Source organism: Aedes albopictus, chromosome 2 (genome assembly GCF_035046485.1).
Source record: "Aedes albopictus strain Foshan chromosome 2, AalbF5, whole genome shotgun sequence".
NCBI lineage: Eukaryota > Metazoa > Arthropoda > Insecta > Diptera > Culicidae > Aedes > Aedes albopictus.
Window position 1 is genome coordinate 276,464,037 of NC_085137.1, and position 14,128 is coordinate 276,478,164.

The window sequence follows — 14,128 nt, forward strand, 5'->3', positions numbered from 1 at the left end:
GGAGGAATTCCCAGAAGAATTCCTGGAGGAATTCCCAGAAGAATTCCTGGAGGAATTCCCAGAGGAATTCCTGGAGGAATTCCCAGAGGAATTCCTGGAGGAATTCCCAGAGGAATTCCTGGAGGAATTTCCAGAGGAATTCCTGGAGGAATTCCCAGAGGAATTCCTGGAGGAATTCCCAGAGGAATTCCTGCAGGAACTCCCAGAGGAATTCCTGGAAGAATTCCCAGAGGAATTCAAAGAGAAATTCCTGGAAAAATTCCTGGAGGAATCCCCAGAAAAATTCCTGGTGGAATTCCCAGAGGAATTCCTGGAGGAATTTCCAGAGGAATTCCTGGAGGAATTCCCAGAGGAACTCCTTGAGGAATTCCTGGATGAATTCCCAGAAGAATTCCTGGAGGAATTCCCAGAGGAATTCCTGGAGGAATTCCCAGAGAAATTCCTGGAGGAATTCCCAGAGCAATTCCTGGAGGAGTTCCCAGAGAAATTCCTGGAGGAGTTCCCAGAGAAATTCCTCCGGGAATTCCTCTGGGAATTCCTCCAGGAATTACTCCGCGAATTCGTCCGAGTAATTCCTCCGAGTAATTCCTCCAGGAATTCCTCCAAGTAATTCCTCCAGGAATTCCTCCGAGTAATTCCTCCAGGAATTCCTCCGAGTAATTTCTCCAGGAGTTCCTCCGGGAATTCCTTTTAGGATTCCTCCAGGAATTCCTTCAAGAATTGCTCCAAGAATTCCTGCGGGAATTCCCGAGAAATTCTTTCGAGGATTCCTCCCGGAATTTCACCGAGAATTCCTCCGAGGATTCCTCCAGGAATTCCTCCGAGGTTCCTCCGGGAATTTTTCCAAGAATTTCTCCAGGAATTCCATTACACTGGGAAAAAAATCTTTATTCCTTCTATGTGTCCGGGACATGGATTTTTGCAATGGGGGTAAACAAATGCTTTCCATTAGTACGACTCATACTTTTGATGAGACACCATACAGCAGCGACTCATACAATTTGGAGCACATACTATTCATGCGCTAATTTGCCTGCGTAATCGGGTATTGGTTGCATATACTTTGGATGTGGTTTGGCACATGGGTATTTGCCATTAAGTATGAGGCAATTTTTCTGAGCGTATGAGTTTCTCCAGGAATTCCTCCTGGGGTTCATTCCTGGAGGAATTCCCAGAAGAATTCCTGGAGGAATTCCCAGAAGAATTCCTGGAGGAATTCCCAGAGGAATTCCTGGAGGAATTCCCAGAGGAATTCCTGAAGGAATTCCCAGAGGAATTCCTGGAGGAATTTCCAGAGGAATTCCTGGAGGAATTCCCAGAGGAATTCCTGGAGGAATTCCCAGAGGAATTCCTGCAGGAACTCCCAGAGGAATTCCTGGAAGAATTCCCAGAGGAATTCAAAGAGAAATTCCTGGAGGAATTCCTGGAGGAATCCCCAGAAAAATTCCTGGTGGAATTCCCAGAGGAATTCCTGGAGGAATTTCCAGAGGAATTCCTGGAGGAATTCCCAGAGGAACTCCTTGAGGAATTCCTGGATGAATTCCCAGAAGAATTCCTGGAGGAATTCCCAGAGGAATTCCTGGAGGAATTCCCAGAGAAATTCCTGGAGGAATTCCCAGAGCAATTCCTGGAGGAGTTCCCAGAGAAATTCCTGGAGGAGTTCCCAGAGAAATTCCTGGAGGAGCTCCCAGAGAAATTCCTGGAGGAGTTTTCAGAGAAATTCGTGGAGGAGTTTTCAGAGAAATTCCTGGAGGAGTTCCCAGAGAAATTTCTGCAGGAATTCCCAGAGAAATTCCTGGAGGAATTCCCAGAAGAATTCCTGGAGGAATTCCCTGAGGAATTCCTGGAAGAATTCATGGAGTAATTTCCTCTCCTGGAGGAATTCTCGGAGGGAATCCCCGGAGAAATTCCTGGAGGAATTCCTGGAGTAATTGCCTCTCCTGGAGGAATTCTCGTAGGAATTCCTGAATGAATCCCCAGAGAAATTTCTGGAGGAATTCCCAGAGGAATTTCTGAATGAATTCCCGGAGGTATTCCTGGAGGGATTCCCGGAGGAATTCCTGGAGGAATTCCCGGAGGAATTCCTGGATGAATTCCTGAATGAATCCCCGGTGAAATTCCTAGAGGAATTCCTGGAGGAATTTCTGGAGTATTACCATTCCTGGAGGAATTCCCGGAGGAATTACCGGAGGAATTTCTCCGGGAATTCCTCCAGGAATTTCTCCGGGGATTCATTCAAGAATTCCTCCAGGAAAGGCAATTACTCCAGGAATTCCTCCGGGAATGCCTCCAGGAATTCCTCATTGGCGTAGCTAGGGGGGGTTCCAGGGGTGCCTGGCACCCCCTAGAACAAATTTGGCACCCCCTAGAATTTTTCCTTGACAGGCACCTAAAATTTAAAACTTCACCCAATAATTCCAGTATTTATTAATGGCACATTTAAACAAAACATAAGCAAACCTAAAATTACTGATATAATTGTTGTAGGTTTTGGCGTTATGGATATTGGTAAGAACAATGAACAGACTTCTCCATGGATTCCTCCAGAAATACATCTATCAATTTATACATTGATTTCTCTGTGCCTCCTTAATGGATTCCTCAATAAACTTCCCTTAGGATTCTGCTTCTGGTGGGGTTGTACAATGTACATACAAGACATTTCTGCAGAGATTGAGCAATTTCTTCGGTGATTCTTCTAGGAATTCCTTTAGAGATTTTTTTCAGTGGTTCTTCCAGAATTTTTTCATGGAATTCCTCCTGGAAGTTATATTGGCCTTCCTCCGGGAATTGTGGCTAGGATTCCTCAAGCAACTCCTGCTGAGATTCTTTCAGCAATTTCTCTTAAAACTCCTTCAAAAAATCTCACTCTGGTATCTTCAGGAATTCTACTAGGGTGTTCTTCTGGAAATTCTTCCGGAAAATCTCTCAGGGATTTATCTAAAAATCCCTTCGGTGATTCTTCCAGAGATTTTTTCAAGGATTTATCCTCTAGAAATTCCACAGCGGATTTCTCCAAAAACTTCTATTGACCTTCTTCCATGAATTTCAATTGTAGTACTTCAGAAATTCTTCTAGAGCTTTTTCCTGGCTTTTGTACTGGAATCTTACCAGGTAATCTTCCTGGAATTCTCGCACAAATTCTTTTGGTTGTTTTACCAGAGTTTTCTCCAAGGACTCATCCAGGAATTCCTCTAGAGATTTTATCCAAAGATTTCTCCAGAAATTTCTCATGAAATTCTCTCAGAAACTCCTTTTGGCCTTCCTCCAAGAATACCTCAAACAATTCCTCCTACGGTTCTTCCAGCAATTCCTCCAAGAGTTCTTACTATGATATATCCAGAAATTCTTGTAGTGATTCATATATGAATTCATCCTAGCATATTGGCTGGAATTCGTCCGGGATATCTTCCTGCGAATCCTTCAGAAATTCCTCTTGCAATTCCTTCAGGGCCTTCCTTATATATTCTTCCAGTATACCTCTACCGGTTCTTGCTGGGACTTCTCTAGGTTTTCAAAGGCTCTTTCCTTAAGATTCCCCAAGGCATTCCTAATGAGGTTTCTCTAGAAATTCCTGTATAGTTTACTCCAGCAGTTCCTCATAGGATTTCTGCTGAGATTTCTACAATGATACATTCTGAGAATACCTCCTGAGATTTTTCTGTGATTTCTTCAGAAGCTCTCCTCCAGGAATTTTTATCCAAGATATTTTATCCAAAGATTCTCTCATAATTTTCTCATAGATTTTTTCCAGACCTTCCTCCAGGAGTGGATGGATTTCTCAATTCCAGCAATTCCTTCTAGGACTCCTCCAGAAATACTTACTATAATACATCCCGGAATTCTTCTATGAATTTCACCAGAAATTCCTTCAAAAACTTGCTGGAAATATTCAAGGAAATCTTCCTAGGAGCCTTGCAGAAGTATCTTCGGTGTTTTCTACTGGAAATCCGAAAGGGTTTTTTTCCTGGGATTTCTTCAAATATTTCTTATAACTCCTCTTGACTTTAGGATATTTCCAGAAATGACTGTTTTTTTAGGGATTTTTTTAAACACTCATCCAAGAATTCCTCTTGAGTTTTTAATCATGGATTACTCTAGAAACTAATCATGGTATTACTTCTGGAACTCCTCTTGGCCTTCTTCAAAGAATTCCAGCTGAAGGAATCCCAATAGAAATGTCTGTAGGAATTCCTTAACGAATTTTGAGAATAGTTGCAATTTTCAGAGAAATCCTAAATAGGAGGTATTACTAGACAAATCTCTAGTGATATCCCATAGGAATAAACGGGAAAAACTAATTGATTAGAAGGCACCGAATGTTGCTAATTGACAAATTGAGAGATGAATTTGTAAAAAAACGCTTTCTGGTGGGATTCGAACACATGACTCCGTATTCGCTAGACCACAGTATGGCAATTTCTTAGAGAATTCCTTCGGCAAGGTTGTTTTTTTTTAATTTCTGTGGTAGTTTTTAATCAGCAATTTCTTTGGATTGTTTTTCTATAACTTCAATGGCTATTCTACTGAAAATTTTCAGCAATTTCTTTTCCAGTTGTTTTGAAATTTTCTCAGGCAATTTTATAGTGATTACGCTATGATTTAATTGTAATTATATATATTTCTTCTGAAAATTGCTGAACTGGAAATTCCAAAATTCTCAACTGGACTTGCTCAAAGAAACCCCTATGAAATTCACGAAAACCATCATTACAAATTCCCAAAGCGATTGCCGGAAAAATTACCAGAGGAATTCCGGAAGAAAATATTAAGGCTTTTTAAAGAAATTGGCCAAACCCAATCTCAAAATTAATTGCCGAAATATATTCTATAAAAATTTCCACATTCACAAGGAAAAATCTAAGAAATTCTCAAAGAATTTTCCGACAGCATCAAAGGAATTTCTGAAGAAAATTCGACATATCGATTTCCAAAGGAATTACCGAATTACTAAAAATTGGCGAGGAACTCCCGAGAAAACATTTTCAAATAAATAAAAAAAAAAAAAAAAAAAAACAAATAAACTCCTAACGGTATTGCCAAAGAAATTTCCAAAGGATGCGTGGAATGTGCGATGTGTGGATGCGTGGAAATTGCTGAAGGGGATACGAAGAAATTTGCCAAATCCAAAGAAATTACTGAGAGATTTCCAAAAGAAGTCTCAATTGAAATAAATTGCAAAACAATTTTTAAATAAATTGCCGGAAATGTTCCCCTGAGAATTGTTTTGCCGAGAATACAAATTATAAACCAGACCCGATTATCTGAATGTACGGAGCTGACTAATTACTACAATGTTGGTTTTACCACAGAGAACAGACATCCAAGTCCAGTTCCGAAACTGTGTAAGGAATTTAACGGCCATTTGAAATCGGCAACACAAGTGGCAATAGCGTGGCGCTGCAATCGGTTAATTTCCCATACTAATTTAATTCACCACTTGAAATGTTTCAATTCACCACTGACTGCGGCAATATGGTGTTTGGTGGCGTTAGTGATGTCATCGTGTATTGGTTTGCAACCTTACTCAAGTAAAGATTCAAATCCTTACACAACTTTCCGAATGAAATTTGTTCTAGCCAGGATGTCTGTTCTCTGTGGTTTTACGTAAGTTAAAATTTCAGCTCTATGCACCATTCTGTTCACCAGTTATATTATCAATCCAGTCGAAATCATAATTTGGTGTGAGCATCAGAATCCCGAAGAGAAAAATCGAAGTTCGATCGCACCAAACTCCAGGTTTGAACTGGATTGATAATATGTTCGTGAAGCTTCAGAACGGTACTCAGAGTCAGAATAATCGAATCCAAATTTTGTAGTTTTGAGAATCATACTCACAATTTCTCTGTTAGAGTATGTTCATGTCCACGTGGTAGTCTTGCAACTAATGAAACAACAACGCTGTCGCCATAAATGTTGTGGTCAAACCAAAAATGCAAATATGTATCCTGATTTTGCAATTTTAAGTATTTATGACTATCACAAATGTTCTGGGCGCGACCGAGGATGGAGAGCGGCAGCTACAAACCGAGTATTGTGGCGTACTATTGTTGATTATGTCTTGTCTTAAATGTGATGTTGAACAAATAAATGTATGTAACTCTCACAAATGTTCCTGAAAACTATTTTACTAAGGGTTTGTTATTATGCTAAAACAAAGAGTATGTCACGATGAATACAAGTTACGCGCAATATGTGGATATTTTACAGTTTCCGAGATTTACACTTCTAATAATTTCTAATAACAATCATCGCGACAACCGCTTTGTATTGTGAATTGAAAACAATCAGGTTCGTAAGAATACATTTTCAGATTCTTACGAACCTGATTGTATTCAATTCACAAAACAAAGTAGTTGTCGCGATGATTGTTAAGTTCAAACTCAAAATGCAAACTCCATGTATTATACGCAATCAAGTTATCAAGTTTTCAAACCTCACGTGACGGAGAAAGTGTTAAATCATTACATTACTAATTACTAAAAAATTGAGGGTGGATCGGTATTTTTCCTTTACAAAAAAAAACAAAACAACCTGGAAGCCACTGAATCTGGCACCCTCTAGGCACCCCCTAGGAAAAAATTCTAGATACGCCAATGGAATTCCTTCAGGAATTCCTTCAGGAATTCCTTTGGGAATTCCTCCAGGATTCTTCCATAGATTCCTGCAGCAATTGCTCTTGTGATTCCTTAAGGAACTCCTCCGGGAATGGCTCCAGAAATTCCTTTTGGAATATTTCTAGAGTTCTTTTACGATTCTTCCTTTGATTTCTTCTGGCATTCCTGCATAATTTCGTACAGGAATTCCTCCGGAAATTTCTCCATCAATTCTTCCGGTTATTCCTACGAGGATTTTTGCAGAAAATCCTCCAGAATTGCTCAAGAATTTATGCGGGGATTAATCCGGAAGTTCCTCCGGGAATTTCATTCAAAATTTCTGTGGAGATTCCTCCTAGAATTCCTTCGAAGATTCCCCTAGAAATTCATCCGAAAATTCCTCAGGTGAATTCCCGAGGAATTCCCGTAGGAATTTCCGTGAGTATTTCCTGGAGAAATGCTTAAAGCAATTCCTGGAAAAAAACCCACGGAGGAATTTCCTGAAGAAAAATCCGAATAAATTTCTGAATGAACCCCCGGAGGAACTCCTGGAGAAACTCATACTGGAATTCCTGGAGAAATTCTTGGAAAAAAATCCCGGAGCAATTCTCGGAGGAATTCCTGGAGGAATCCTCGGAGGAATTCTCGGTGAAATTCCTGGAGGAATCCTCGGAAGAATTTCCGGAGAAATTCCCGCAGGAATTTCTCGGAGAATCCTCGGGAATTTCCGCAACAATTCTTGGAGGAATTCTTTGAGGAATTCCCGGAGGAATTCCCGGAGGAATCCTCGGAGAAAATCCTGGAGGAATCCTAGGAGAAATTCCTGGAGGAATTTCTGGATGAATTACTCGGAGGAATTCCTGGAGGAATTACTCGGAGGAATTCCTGGAGGAATTACTCGGAGGAATTCCTGGAGGAATTACTCGGAGGAATTCCTGGAGGAATTACTCGGACGAATTCCCGGAGGTATTCCTGGAGGTATTCCCGGATTTATTCCTGGAGGAATTCCGAGAGGAATTTTTGGAGGAATTCCCGGAGGAATTCCTGGAGGGATTCCCGGAGGAATTCCTGGAGGAATTCCCGGAGGGATTTGGAATTCCTGGAGGAATGCCCGGAAGAATTCCTGGAGGAATTCCCGGTGGAATTCCTGTAGGAATCCCTGGAGGAATTCCTGGAGGAATCCCTGGAGGAATTCCTGGAGGAATCCCTGGAGGAATTCCTGGAGGAATCCCTGGAGGAATTCCTGGAGGAATCCCTGGAGGAATTCCTGAAGGAATCCCTTGAGGAATTCTTGGAGGAATCCCTTGAGGAATTCCTGGAAGAATTCCCGGAGGAATTCCCGGAGGAATTCTCGGAGGAATTTTCAGAGGAATCCTCGAAGGAAGTCTCGGAGGAATTCTCGGAGCAATCCTCGGAGGAATTCCCAGAGGAATTCTCGGAGGCATCCCGGAGGAATCTTCGGAGGCATCCCGAAGGAATCCTCAGAGGAATTCCCGGAGGAATACTAGAAGGGATCCCCGGAGGAATTCCTGGGGGAATCCCTGGACGAATTCCTGGAGGAATCCCCGGAAGAGTTCTTGGGGGAATCCCCGGAGAAATTCTTGAGGGAATTCCCGGAGGAAATCCTGGAAGGATCCTCGGAGGAATTCCTTGAGGAATCATTGTAGGAATTCCTGGAGGAATCCCCGGAATAATTTCGTGAGGAACCCCGAAGGAATTCCTGGAAGAATCCCAGGAAAAATTCCTGAATGAATCCACGGAAGAACTCTTGGAGGAATCCCCAGAGAAATTCAAGGAGGAATCCCGAAAAGAATAAGAAATCCCAGTAGAAACTTTAGGTAAAATCCCGGAAGAGATTCCTGGGGAAATCTGGAATTCCTCGGGAAATCCTAGTACGTATTGCTCGAGGATACTCAGTAAAAAATCATGCTAGAATCTCAGGGGGAATGCCTGGGGAATCCCAGAAGAAATTCTTCCAAAATAGGTTTCCAAAATATTTTGTTTATACCGCAACAGTATTTGGAAACGACCGGTACGCAATCCGGTAACTAAATATAGTAGCGACCGGTGTGGAAATGAGTAACTAAACTAAAATGACAACTCTGCGGGCAATCATTTTACTCACCCAGATAGTAGCCCCCAGTAAACTTGCTCTTAGATTTCAAAACTGGCTGGCTTTTTTCATCGTGAGAAATTCTGCAAACAAATCTTCCGTCTCCTCAAATTTCTTTGGATTCCTGGAGGAATCCATGGGGGAATTTTTCGAGGAATTCTAGGAGAAATTCCTGGAAGAGTTCCGTTAAAAAAAATCATTTAGGATTATCTGGAGGAATCCGAGGATCAATTCTTGGAGGAATCCCTAGAAGAAATTTTGGAGGAACTCTGACAGTCATTCCTAAAAGTAAATTTCAGGAGGAATCTCTGGAGGAATTATTGGAGTATTTATCAGAGGAATTATTTGGGGAATTTTTGGTGAAATATATTAGGCTTCCTGGAAAAAATAATGGAGGAATGTCTGAAGGAACTTCTCGAGGAATTTCTGAAGGAATATCTGGAGGAATTTCTGAAGACATTCATTATTGCATCCCTGGAGAAATTCCTGTAGAAAATTAAGGAGAAAAATCCTGGAGAAATTCTTAGGTGGTTCCGTGAGGGATTCCCTGGTGGAATTTCTCGCGGAATTATTCGAGGAACTCTTGGAGAAATTCCTGGAAGAGTTTCGGGTGAAATTGCTTTAGGATTTTCTGGTGGAGTCCATGGATGAATTTCGGGGAGAAATCCCTGGAGGCATCTCGGAGGACTTTCTGGAGGAATGTCTGAAGGAACTACTCGAGCAAATTCTGAAGGAATACCTGGAGGAATGTTTTGAGGAATTTCTGAATAAATTTATGAATGAATTCCTGCAGGAATTCTTGGATAAATTGCCGGAAAAATCCTGAAGAAATTCCTGGAGGAATCCGTGGAGGATTTCCTGGACAAATTCCTTGCGGAATTCCTCGAGGAATTCTTGGTAGGGTTCCGGCAGACATTCTTGGGGAACTCAGGCAGAAATTCCTCGAGGATTTTGGCAGACAGACATTCAGGGTTTTTCCTAGAATAACGTCAGGAGGAATTTTAGGAGTATTTACTGAAGGAATTCCTGGAGAATTTATTTGAGGAATTTCTGGAGAAATATATGAGGCTTCTTTGAGAAATGTCTGAAAGAACTCCTCGAGGGATTTGTAAAGGATTTCCTGGAGGAATTTCTGGAAGAAGTTTCTAAGGAATTACAGAAGAAATTCAGTAATGAATCCCTGGAGAAATTCCTGAAGAAATTTGTGGAAAAAATACTAAAGAAATTCCTGGAGGATTTCGTGGAGGATTCCCTGGAGGTATTCCTGGAAGAGTTTTGGAAGAAATTCCTTTAGGATTTTCTGCAGGAATCCGTGGAGGAATTCCTGAAAGAAATCACTGGTTGTATATTGGAGGAATTTCTAAAGAAATGTCTGAAGGAACCCCTCGAGGAATTTCTAAAGGAATATCTGGAAGAATTTCTGAAGAAATTCATTATTGAATCCTGGAAAAAAAAAACCTGGAAAAATTACTGGAAAAATCTGTGGAGGATTTCCCGTCATATTTCCCGCCAGCCTTACGAGATTCCCGGATGATAGTTAAATGGCTTAAGCGCCACTCCTTACGGAGACCATTTACCGTTTTTAAGGTTGCCCGACCTGTGACACCCTTTTAGGGAAGGGTAAAAGTTTTCCCAAAAATGATTGGGTGGGAAACGAGTTGGCTGATCAAGGGGAACAAGGTGCTTACGACTGGGAAGTCGTGGATAAAAACTAGAAATTAGTGTGCGACAAGTTGATATTAGCCGGTGACAAAAATGGGTTTCGCGATGGGTATCATCACTGAAAGACTTTACTTCAAAAACATTCAATCCAGTCACAAAAGAAAAGAGAATATCCTTGGTTGGTTAACAGGGCCAACCTCCCCAGAAAAAATACCAAAAACGACCGAAAGTGCGAAAATACCTCTAAATCTACCGCTTTAGACTTCTCCCAGTATCGTGTACAAAAACATTTGCGTTGCAGTGTAATTCAAAACCCATTTATTGTTATTCAACAACGCATCTATATTTAAACTTCTACTTTATCGACATCGAATTCAGATACTTATTCTAGGCCTATTCTAATTCATTCCCTCTCACTCGCTAGCTAAAGTTCATTTGTGCGGTACTCAAAAAATGTGCGGTGCGGTGTTCATTTGCCAAGGGGCAAGTCAAATTTTATGCTGCAGCCTACTGCCGGGCGCTTACGCGTATGGCTAACGGTAGAGGCTAATTTGCAGCGGCCACGCTAGCTAGATTGGCTAAGGCTAGGGGCAAGATCTCACCATGCGCATGGGAAAAGAAAAGCATGCATGCTACTTACAGTTTGAACGCCGTACTTCGTGGGGGCATTTGCGGCTACGGTGCAATTCTGCGCGCGTGCAAAACGCGCTCTCCCGTTGGCTCCTGGTGGGAATCTCCTACTTTACTTCGCTGGTGTGGCCGTTGTCAAACGGCGCCTCCCACGGGGATCTGTGGTCTTTCGACGGGGTACGGCCGTCGCACCGACGATCGTCACCGCCGGTGGTGTAGTGGACTCGGTCGTGCTTGCCACGCTGGTCGTCGCCGGATCGAATCCGATTGCAAAAACTTTTATGGACGTAGGTTTCCACTCGGGACACTCTCGTTGATGGAAATGGCCAACTCACAGCCAGACCCGTTGCTACTGCCCTGCCTAGGGTGCGGGAATAACGTGCGCTGCCCTCTCCGGCCACGTGTACCGCCGGGTACACGTCTTCGTAGCAGGAAGGCGGGACGAAAACGGTCGTTCTTAAAACGGGGGGTGGTGGTGTGACGGGCTTCCGCAACTTGCCACAAATCTATCAAAAAACACCAATGCCGGGTATTGAACACCGCACGTGAAACTACTATGCACATATGCCTTACCGCTTTGTCCGCAAGTCTACGCTCGCACCAGAAAACCGCCAAAATCGCACTATGCACTATCTTGCCTATGCTAAACTAACTATTCAGAGGGAAATTAAAGGATGATCTAAATTAGTAAATTTGAAGCACTTTCACACTTGAACTAAGTTCACCTTCTTCAACACACCACGGCGCGAATTACTGCTCGGACCGTTCTCAACTCTTCCGCGGACCTGAACGAAGTGATCGAGCAAAGTCTCAAGGTCCTCAGATAAAGCGCGAGTTTTAAAAATATTCGTCCCCGGATATTACGTGAAATTAACGAAGTTAATTTCGCGAAGAACTAAAATTCACCTTCACGCACACCAAAATCCTGAATTGTCGGGAGAAAGCATCCCCTTTCCCCAAAGTTGATCCGAGCTTCCAATTCATTGCCCACCCGAAGATATTCAAAAGCAGGTCGGGTCAACGATACTTGAATAGAACTTGGACAGGTCGATGCTCGTAGATCATCACATGGTCGCTTGGCTAAAGGTTTCTAATTTGGCGCCACAGATCTCACAGGAACTCATTTAGTTTGTGGTCTGCGGTGTGTGGTAAGGGAACTCAGTGAGTTCTACGCTACTCAGATACTCAAATTCAAATACTAATTTCAAGGGGTAATCCAATAGTGAAATTCATTTATCTCTGGTGATATGTACAACTTTTATTTCAAATAATTCATGGTACTGTTACAAACTCCTCGAGGAATTTCTGAAGGAATTTCTGCAGGTTTTTTTTAAGAATTTGTAAAGAGCTTTTTTAACGAATCCCTGCAGGAACTCCTTGAGAAACTCCTAGAAAATGTTCTGGGGAAATTCTTTGGAGAATGCAAGGAGAAATCCCTGTAGTTCTGGTGAAAATTCCCAGAGGATTTTTAGAGGAATCCCTGGAGAAGTTCCCTGTGGAATTTCTGGCGTTCTTCCTTAAGAAATTTCTGAGGAAATCCCGGGGGAATTTTTGTGAAATTTCTGAAGAAATTCATGGATGAATCCTCGGAGGAATTTCTGAAGAAATGTCTTGAGAATTTCCTGGAGGAATCCATGGGGGAATTTTTCGAGGAATTCTAGGAGGAATTCCTGGAAGAGTTCCGTTAAAAAAAAATCATTTAGGATTATCTGGAGGAATACGAGGATCAATTCTTGGAGGAATCCCTAGAAGAAATTTTGGAGGAACTCTGACAGTCATTCCTAAAAGTAAATTTCAGGAGGAATCTCTGGAGGAATTATTGGAGTATTTATCAGAGGAATTATTTGAGGAATTTCTGGTGAAATATATTAGGCTTCCTGGAAAAAATAATGGAGGAATGTCTGAAGGAACTTCTCGAGGAATTTTTGAAGGAATATCTGGAGGAATTTCTGAAGACATTCATTATTACATCCCTGGAGAAATTCCTGTAGAAAATTAAGGAAAAAATCCTGGAGAAATTCTTAGGTGATTCCGTGGAGGATTCCCTGGTGGTATTTCTCGCGGAATTATTCGAGGAACTCTTGGAGGAATTCCTGGAAGAGTTTCGGGTGAAATTGCTTTAGGATTTTCTGGTGGAGTCCATGGATGAATTTCGGGGAGAAATCCCTGGAGGCATCTCGGAGGAATTTCTGGAGGAATGTCTGAAGGAACTACTCGAGCAAATTCTGAAGGAATACCTGGAGGAATGTTTTGAGGAATTTCTGAATAAATTTATGAATGAATTTCTGCAGGTATTCTTGGATAAATTGCTGGAAAAATCCTGAAGAAAATCCTGGAGGAATCCGTGGAGGATTTCCTGGACAAATTCCTTGCGGAATTCCTCGAGGAATTCTTGGTAGGGTTCCGGCAGACATTCTTGGGGAACTCAGGCAGAAATTCCTAGAGGATTTTGACAGACAGACATTCAGGGTTTTTCCTAGAATAACGTCAGAAGGAATTTTAGGAGTATTTACTGAAGGAATTCCTGGAGAATTTATTTGAGGAATTTCTGGAGAAATATATGAGGCTTCTTTGAGAAATGTCTGAAAGAACTCCTCGAGGGATTTGTAAAGGATTTCCTGGAGGAATTTCTGGAAGAAGTTTCTAAGGAATTACAGAAGAAATTCAGTAATGAATCCCTGGAGAAATTCCTGAAGAAATTTGTGGAAAAAATACTAAAGAAATTCCTGGAGGATTTCGTGGAGGATTCCCTGGAGGTATTCCTGGAAGAGTTTTGGAAGAAATTCCTTTAGGATTTTCTGCAAGAATCCGTGGAGGAATTCCTGAAAGAAATTACTGGTTGTATATTGGAGGAATTTCTAAAGAAATGTCTGAAGGAACCCCTCGAGGAATTTCTAAAGGAATATCTGGAGGAATTTCTGAAGAAATTCATTATTGAATCCTGGAAAAAACCCTGTGTAGCATCCAGCATAGCAACAGTACACACAGTATCATATAATGTCCAATTCTTTACAACATGTTTCAAGAGTCAAACTTTCCCACAGTTCTTAAACCCATATGGAAACACTTTTTACAAAACACAGATGCCAGCATTTCGAACCATAAGTTCTCACAACTGACTTCATGA

The 14,128-nt window shown here is 41.7% G+C and overlaps 1 protein-coding gene across 2 annotated transcripts in view; it reads left to right on the forward strand.

The window, feature by feature from the left end:
- Positions 1-14,128, forward strand: part of LOC134288996 (uncharacterized) — a 251,220-nt gene that overhangs the window by 235,992 nt on the left and 1,100 nt on the right. The gene's annotated exons all lie outside the window — the stretch shown is intronic.